This window comes from Nannospalax galili, unplaced genomic scaffold (genome assembly GCF_000622305.1).
Source record: "Nannospalax galili isolate Female #2095 unplaced genomic scaffold, S.galili_v1.0 scaffold610, whole genome shotgun sequence".
In the NCBI taxonomy this organism is placed as follows: domain Eukaryota; kingdom Metazoa; phylum Chordata; class Mammalia; order Rodentia; family Spalacidae; genus Nannospalax; species Nannospalax galili.
In genome coordinates, this window is record NW_008329141.1 from 1370188 (window position 1) to 1377689 (window position 7502).

Genomic DNA, 7502 nt, shown 5'->3' on the forward strand with positions numbered 1-7502 from the left:
TACATCAGTTTATATTTCTAATAATGATTTCTGGCATATTTCCTTTAGTTTATATACCAGGCCTTCAGTAAATATTTTATTTCTTCCATGTTAATTTCGAAGTTCTTTATTTCATTCTCTGAATGTGCCTTATTTTTCATTTGGCTACAATAGTATGCTGTCGTTACCTCATGAATGCATAGTGTCTAGTTCCTTCCCACTGCCCTCATGTGCTTTCTTTTTCCCTGCTTGTTCTCTAAATGTCTTTTAACCCTGTTTGGCAGCTTATTCTGCATGGACATTCTGAGTATATATGTGGGGTTTGGAAGATGGAGGGTAATCTGACTGCGTTATTTTGGGGGGAACTCCCTTGTTAGTCCTTTTTGTCTTTCCTCTGGGTTGTTGGAAATTTCCCATAGAAATAATGCAGATCTACACTCAGCCTGGACACAGTGGCCAGTGTCATGGAAGACACTGAAAAAGGGCTAAAAATGTCTCAGCCTGAAGTCTGCAAATATCTACCATTCTCCTCATTTATTATTTAATTACTCACTCCCTCAGCTGTGACCAGTGATCTCTGGTTGGTCATGTCATAATTCACCTCTTACTGCTTCTGCTTAGTAGTTGCTGGTCTATGTGGGTCAGAGATGTGATCTAGTGCTCTTTGACATCCCACAGACTTCTTGATTTGGGCTTCATCTTGACCTTCCTCCCAACACGAGGCTGTGATATAAGTCAGGTTGTTTCTCTGCTGTCCATTTTGCTACCTGGGACCAGCTAAGTCATTTACCACTCATGCATCTTCTCTCCAGCGTCCAATCCTCCACCTTCCCTTCTGCATCTGAGTACAGATGATGAGTTAAACATACTCTCTCACCATCTTTTCCTTGACAGTTTTGGTAGAAATGAAAGTAAACACATAGATTCACATTCCCATCTTTACCTGGAATATTCTCTGGAATTCTTAGTGAATTTTAGTTATCTTGGATCATTCAATGAATTCACCTAACTTGGAATCAGAGGTAAATGCAAGTAACACTCCCTTACAACCTGACTTCCAACTCAATATTGAAGGTGCTTAACCTGAATCCCTGAACTTCTGTAAACTTTGTACAGTTTCTCCACATGATTATAGGGACCATTGTGCTTCCTATGTGTTTTCCACACCTCATTTACTCATGAAATTTGCATGTAGGAACTGATGTCACTGTTATAATACCCTGTTACCTTCACACACAAACTTTGTGAGGAGGATTTAATGGAGAGAGAAAGGGGTAAGAGTAGAAGACGCTTAATTAAATTCTCCTAATAATTTAGCAATAAAAATGGACTTATCTACTTTTCAGGCTTTTAACAGTGAGGAGTAAAGTTGTATATTTGTAAGTGATGTGTGATTTGTATCACTGATTAAATGAAATAATACTTATGCCATATAAGGTTATTATTTAGGAGACAGAAAAGCCAGTGGTAGTTAAGAATGAAGCACTAGCTCTTAGCTCATTTTAATTTTTTGGTATTTTCTTCAAATCTATAAAACATTAATGAATTTGATTAGAATGATTAGCCTCATGAGGTTTTTTGGAATATTTTTGTAATTTGGAGATCATGTGCCATGAAAGATTTACAGGGTATCAACATGTGTGGTTAGTCTTGAGATCCTTAGATTACCTCATTACAGTCTGTCAAAACCTGAGCTGAGATGGCAGATCAGGAACAACTTTGCACTTCAGGAATTTTCAACTCTAATTTGCTGTGGAGCTTGTCTCATATAAAAGCACTGGATTTGGTTGAAATTAGTCAGTTTAGATGCTGGGTTCTGATACAGTTTTTATCACTGTTGCCACCTCCTTTATTGCCATAGTATAAAAATAATAATAGATTTTATAGACATAAGTCAACACGTTTAGAGCATAGTATGTAGTTTGAGAATGACAGGACACTGTCACCACATAAAGAACTGGAGAAAATAAGGCATTTTGTATTGTGAAAATACTTGAACTATGAAGACTAAGGTCCAACAGCTTTATTGTATTTTTAACTATGAAGGAGAATTATAAGATTGTTTACAAATGCATATTTTTATAGGATTAATAAATGCAAGAGGATTATATCTACCACTGTAGACTAGAGATACTGATGAGGATGGAAGAGGCCAACTAGAAGATGTGGAACAAACAAACCTAATTTTCTCTGACCAGCAATTATGGGCAAACTTAACTATACTTGAAATAACTGCACTGTGTTCCATCATTTGGTTTCTGCTGCAAACTGAAGTTCCACCAAGCTAGCAACCCCTTACCCCCCAGCAACTTTTATCCAGTTGGTGGGATCAGAACTGGTAGATAAATAACTCTCCCCATTTGAGTCCACAGTGGACAATTCTGAGGCCTATTTCAGTAGGATCAAGTCTCAATTGAGTGTTGCTATGACCAGTTTTACAACATATCCTTGGATTGGCGTTCCCTCCTTCCCAGTCTCATTCTTGATATCTATACCAAATGGGTTTTGTTAAAATAACAACAAGAGTGAATGTCCAAAAGAATCTTCTAATTGAGATGACTAGGTGGAATGCATTCCATCTTTTTGCTTTCCTGCCCACTTCCTTGGAATTCTTTCCTAATTTAGAAATCACAAGTAAGACTTATAGTTAAAAAGTCAGAGACTCCCCCTCTCCCTAATAGTCATTTCGCCATGAAAAGGGTCTCTTGGAACACTGAGGCTTAATTAAGCACAGATAATTGTGACAGACATTAAACAAACCTTTAGCAGCAAAGAGAGCTGGGGGAGGCAGGGCTTAAGGTTTCGAGGCTACATATTTCCAATTTTCAAGAGATATTTTTAGCACTGAGAGATGGATATGGGACCAACCTAGGTCTCCTGATGTTGGAGATGCTTTTACTGAATTCTCTTTGTTTTTTATTCCTCCTTCCCAGGATTTATAGAGACTTTCACTGTGATGTAATGTTAGTAACATTGATGGACCCACAAGATTAAAGCCCATAAGCCCATCTCTTCATATATGCTTATGTACACACCAACCCACCATCGTGGCCTGTATTGGTGGAAAAAAGGTATGCCTCTTAGGAGACTCAAAATGTAGTAATGATTACATATGGTTATAATATTATATTATGATAATTGTAGCATCATTGACTTTATAATCATTTATTATGTAATTATTAAGATTATAGATAGGCTAACTTATTCTCTAGTTTTAGCTAACCAAAAATGTGTATTAAAATACCTTAAGATGTGAATTGTGTTTGCCTTTCTCATAGTCTGTGTGTAACCATCTAGGCGATCTGCTAATTTGAGGTGGTTGTAGGGTTATCAAAATGAGAATGAGGAAGTGGCAGGTACTGGTTATGTGTGAACCTCTGCTAGCTGAAAGCAAGGCCTTGGGAAGGCAGATTACAGAATTTGTAACAACAGAATTAGAAACAGAACAGAGAAACTTTTGGCCCTTCCTTCCTGCCCCCAGAAGATAATGCTGAGTTTGGGAGGACAGCATAATAAATTTTGAACCAGTTTCCTAAAAGAGAAAGGCAGATGAGAAGTGTAAACACTACATTTATTACTGATGAGACTAAAACTGATGGCCAGGCTTATCAGGCCAGAGATTTCTCAGACTGGTCCAGCCAGACACAACAGGACAGCACAGGCCCACTGCTGGACAGCTTTTTGGCAAGGGAGGGTGTGCTGGAGCATGGGGTGCCTGCTGACAGTTATCTCCTAAGAAGGAAGAGAGAGTTGGGGGATATGCCCAGTTTCCCTCCTAGATACCCCAGTGGGAAATGAAAGTTGGAAGTGAGGTAGGCCAATGCATTGAGTTACTGGGGGTGTGGTAACAAAGTATCTTAGACTGGGCGACTTAAACAACAGAAATTTATTGCCTCAGTTCTGGAGGCTGGAAGTCTGAGATCAGGGTGTTTTCTGTCTTGGCTTGCACTTGATCTACTTCATGTTCACAGTTATACTCTTTCTGTGTGCTGAGTCTACATTTCACTTTTATGAGGACACTAGTCACATTGGATTCAGGGCCAGCTTACTCCAGTGTGACCTCATCTTAACTAAATAATATTTGCAGTGATCCTATTTCCAAATAAGATCACATTCGGGGTCAAGGGGGTCAGGGCTTCAACATATGACTTTTGGTAGGAAGCAGTTAAGTATGTCACAGACAGTGAAACTAGCAGAACTGTTTCCAGATAGGAGGAAACATCAGTCATAGGCAAGCAGCACTTTTGTACAGGAGGAGACTGAAGTAGGGAATGGGGTGTGTGGGAATGGGCATTGCTGGAAAGCAGTGAAGAGGAGAGGGCTGTGACAAAAGAGATGGCCAGGCTTGACTTTTGAGGGTGCAGTGGCAGGAGGCAAAGCCAGGACTGAGACTACTGATTGTTGAGTATTATATTTGGCCAATAGCCAGGAAGACACATGGAAGTTGAACACATACAAGGACACCAAACAGCTCATGCATACCATTTGTTTTCCCTTTTGGGGAGCATGGAATGGGATGAAGAGGGAATTGATTCTTTGTCACTGTGGGGACTGAGAGTATGTTGAGGCTATTTACTATTGCTCCTAGGTTGTCCCAGTGCATGTGAACTGGCCCCAAGGTGCTATGAAAGCCTAGAAAGAGAGGTAGAGTTAGGATTTTATGGAGAAAAATTTGTTGGGAATTTATTGACAGAATCATAGTTCTCAATAGCAGCCATGCCAAGTGTATTCCTGCAATTTGGGTCACAAAGCAGGAGCATATCTGATTAATCATCATTATTTTATGTTAATTGTTTTATTATTTTATTATTAATTATTATTAAGCTAATATCAGTCATGTACAGCCCTACTACTAGGGACTGATTATGAAGTTCCATATATCATTCTAATAGTTTTGTTTATTTATAGTTTTCTGGAAAGTTATGTAAGAAAAACTGATGAAGGTTATTGTGGGACAATCATGGTGGATATGACACAATATAGATGCAATCATAGCAAACTAATCCTCACAAATGTCTAGCAAAAGGATTCTTGACCATCCCCAAGACTTCACTGTGTCTCATTTGAGCTATTCTTTGTGGGAAACTTCGCTTTTCCATAAGCCCCAACCCCAAAGAAAGTGAGAGATTCTTAACTGAGTGCACAGTATTCAAAAGTGACAGGCCTAACAGCACCTTACCTACCATTACATATGGATGTGAGTTTGTGACCAGCATGAACTAACCAATAACATCACATTTGGTGGCTAGGCAGGGAAATCAAATAGTAAAGAGGCCAAAATAAGAATTCAGGGGTTGAAAAATGTGAGTTCAAATACCTTATTTGCCAGATGACTTTAGAAAATATATTTAGTGTGTTTTTCAGGCTTTTCAGTGTCTACAGCTAAAAAATGGAAGAATACTATCACCTTGTGAAGGCGATTATGAGAAGCAATGACTGTTATTTTCTGGTACGCTGCTTCCTACCATCCACTATTGTTTTCAGTGATTCTCTATGTCTATATTCTCTATGTCTCTGTAGAGTAGGTTGCTAAGCAGTTGGGGCGCAGGCTATTCCTTTCATTATAAAGACAGCATATCCCTTTTCTCTGTTTTATGCATAAAGATTCTAAATAAGGTAGCTTTTAATTTCCATGGAAAGATGTTAGAAAACCAGTTGAGCAGAGGATCTGAAGTGCTTTTAGTTCTAAAAGTTCAAGTTCTATAGAAACAACTTCTCTGTCAGCTCTTCGTTTGCAAAACGATATTTAATACCTATCTTAAAGAAATATTGTGAAGATAGAGAAGTGTTTGTGTACATTATTGGAGTGCCCATTTGTTCCCATTTCCCATAGTACATGCTGTTGTGACTATCAGAGACATACAGTAGAGTGTCTTCTCCTGAGAAAGCTAGGGCCATGAAGTATGCACACAAAACAATTAGAGAGCAACATGGGAAAAATTAAAGTCACTCAAGAAGGTGTCATGCTTTGAGTGAGTGGACACTACTGTGTCTTCTCAAAGCTGTGACTATATCAGCATGTGCTCTACAAAGAAATAATAAGCTTTGGGGGATATTGGGTGCTGTATTTGATGCATTATATATCATATAAACACTGTACAGTTTTTCTAATGTGTCCAGACATCATAATGTACCATATACTTTGATGGATATCTGTGTCTATATCTCTGAAAGTATATGGGAGGGACCTTGGACATGTGTCACTCTTCTGTTGAAAATTAAAGCAGGACATAGATTCACTTTTTTTGGGGGGGGCGAATAACGGGTTTATTTTAACTTACATCTCCAAGGTCACAGCCTATCACTGATGGAGATTCACTTTTTTTATTTGATAGTTAGAAAATAACTCTGGAAGCCAGCAGCAGCTTCTGGTAGTTTCCTGGTAAGAAAAGATCAGGACAACGGACCTTCACAACCATTTACTTGTTAGACCTTGGCTTCAATTTTTTCTTAATTCTTTTTCAAAAGCTGAAGCACTACAGGTTACAGGTAAAACTCCATCCTGACCATTACTTTCGTTCTTGGTTTCCTGGATCATCTCTTTCCAGCCTATGGTATGGCTCAGCATGCCAAAACCCGGAATTTCCCCACGCTTGTACTTCGATGCTTTGTTCACAGTGAACCCTCACTATCCTCTGGATTTTAGTTTCAGCACCCCTCATGATGTGTGTGTTCAATTCCCTTGTACACCACGGTGTAACATTCATATGTAACCTACACATCCTCCTGTGCACCTTAAACCCTTTTTAGGTTACTTATAATAATCTCATCGCATGTAAATAGCTGTCACATTATATTGTGTAAGGAATAAATGACAAGAAAAGAAGTCTGCACGTGTTCAGTTTAGGTGCAGTTTTCAAAAGCGTTTTCAACTCATGGTTGGTTGATACTGTGGAAGTAGAGCCTATGGATCTGAAGGACCTACTGTGTAGTCCACTTACATTATAAATGCTTTCATGCTAGAAATCTATCCATCCTGCTCATTCCTTTTAACTTCTTATAGTTATCAGAGTATGAATATATCACGTTGTATTTATTCACTATTTGCAAACATTCAGATCGATCAGTGCCCATAAATAATGCAGCACTGAGAAGTCTTCAACTGGCTCCTGCGCACAAATGCAAGGATTTCTCTAGAATGAATATAAAGAAATGGACTTATTTGGTTAAAACATTGAAAAATGCATCATCCTAACAATAGTTTATACATGAGAATCGAGCTGTTATTCTGACCTAATTTCCATAATCCACGACGCATCGCTTTTTCTTTGCATTTTACTTTTCACTGTTATGCTAATAGCAAGTGGACAGCTGAGAGTTGCAAAGGAAGTCCCCTTTTCTCAGCAAGACCTGTTCATTGTGAGTCAAAGGTGTTATGATCATATCATTATTTGTAAGCTTATTCGCTCTCTTGAAATGAAAGTTGACAGAGCATCCGGTAGCCTCCAGTGATGGGCAATAGAGTTTGTTCTCCCTGCCTCAAATTATTCTCCGCTACTTCAAGAAAGAACAGGCACCAGAAT